The sequence below is a fragment of the Setaria italica genome, chromosome III (assembly GCF_000263155.2).
Source record: "Setaria italica strain Yugu1 chromosome III, Setaria_italica_v2.0, whole genome shotgun sequence".
NCBI classification, from domain to species: domain Eukaryota; kingdom Viridiplantae; phylum Streptophyta; class Magnoliopsida; order Poales; family Poaceae; genus Setaria; species Setaria italica.
The window spans coordinates 38,266,391-38,267,641 of NC_028452.1; positions in this window are offsets into that span (position 1 = coordinate 38,266,391).

Below are 1,251 nucleotides of genomic sequence, written 5' to 3' on the forward strand. Positions count from 1 at the left end.
GAACCTGTCTCTTGATCCCACGCTACCTCAAAGCATTTCCTCCTTTCTCTCTTCCACGTCTGCAGAAATCTAACGTGGCCAGCAATGAGCTAGCTAACGTGCCCCTGTTGAAGGAGCCTTAGGGGGTGTTTGGCAGGGAGGGGCTAAATTTTAGCCCCTGTCACATCGGATGTTTGGACACTAATTAGGAGTATTAAACATAGTCTAATTACAAAACTAATTGCACAACCCCTAGGCTAAATCGCGAGACGAATCTATTAAGCCTAATTAGTCCATGATTTGACAATGTGGTGCTACAGTAACCATTCGCTAATGATGGATTAATTAGGCTTAATAGATTCGTCTCGCGATTTAGCCTATGGGTTCTGCTATTAGTTTTTTAATTAGCTCATATTTAGTCCTCCTAATTAGCATCTGAACGTGTGATGTGACAGGGCTAAAGTTTAGCCCCTGACATCCAAACGCCCCCTTAGGCGGTAGGATGAGCTATAACACTTGTTCTTAATGTTGACGGAATCCTTCAAGTTCGAAAATTGTTATTGAATTATCCAGCAGAACATGTTTAGTTTTTCCATGTTATACCACGACAAATGCCATACGTGCCATTTTGGTAAGGTTAGGTTTTAGTAACTGTTTGGATTGGGTTCAAATCTCTACTCCTAAAAAAGCAAAACCAAGACATTTTTTCGTACGTCGGTCCTCCGTCAACCCTTTATCCCGCGCTTTGTTGATTTTGCGCCGTCTGCGATTGAATCGCAAATCTGAGCCCTTCCTCTCGCTCCTGTCGCCTCCGTCCCGAGCTCTTCCGTCGCCTCCCACAGCCGCCACCCCCTGAGCGCCATCCAGTCCCGCGTCGCCCTACGCCTCCTGCTGCAGCGCCGCCGCCGGACGCGCCTCCTTCGCCGCCCTTCCGCACCGCCACCGGACGCGCCTCCTTCGCCGCCCTTCCGCGTTGCCCCTCCGGTCTGCTCCTCCTCGTGGATCTACACCCTTCGTCCTCCGAGCTTTCCTCCCTACCTCGCACACCTTCGGCCGCCACCCCCGAGCTTTCCTGCGACGGGCCGCACCGTCGCCCCTGCTCCCTTACGTCGGGCCGCTCCTCCGCCGCAACCCCCCTGCGTCGGTCAAAACCGCCGCTGCCACTCCCCTGTGTCGAGCTGGACCGCCGCCGCCACCCCCCTGTGACGGGCCGCACCACCGCCGTCATCCCCACCGCCGCCACCGACCGTCACCCCGCCGCCCACCCTCCTC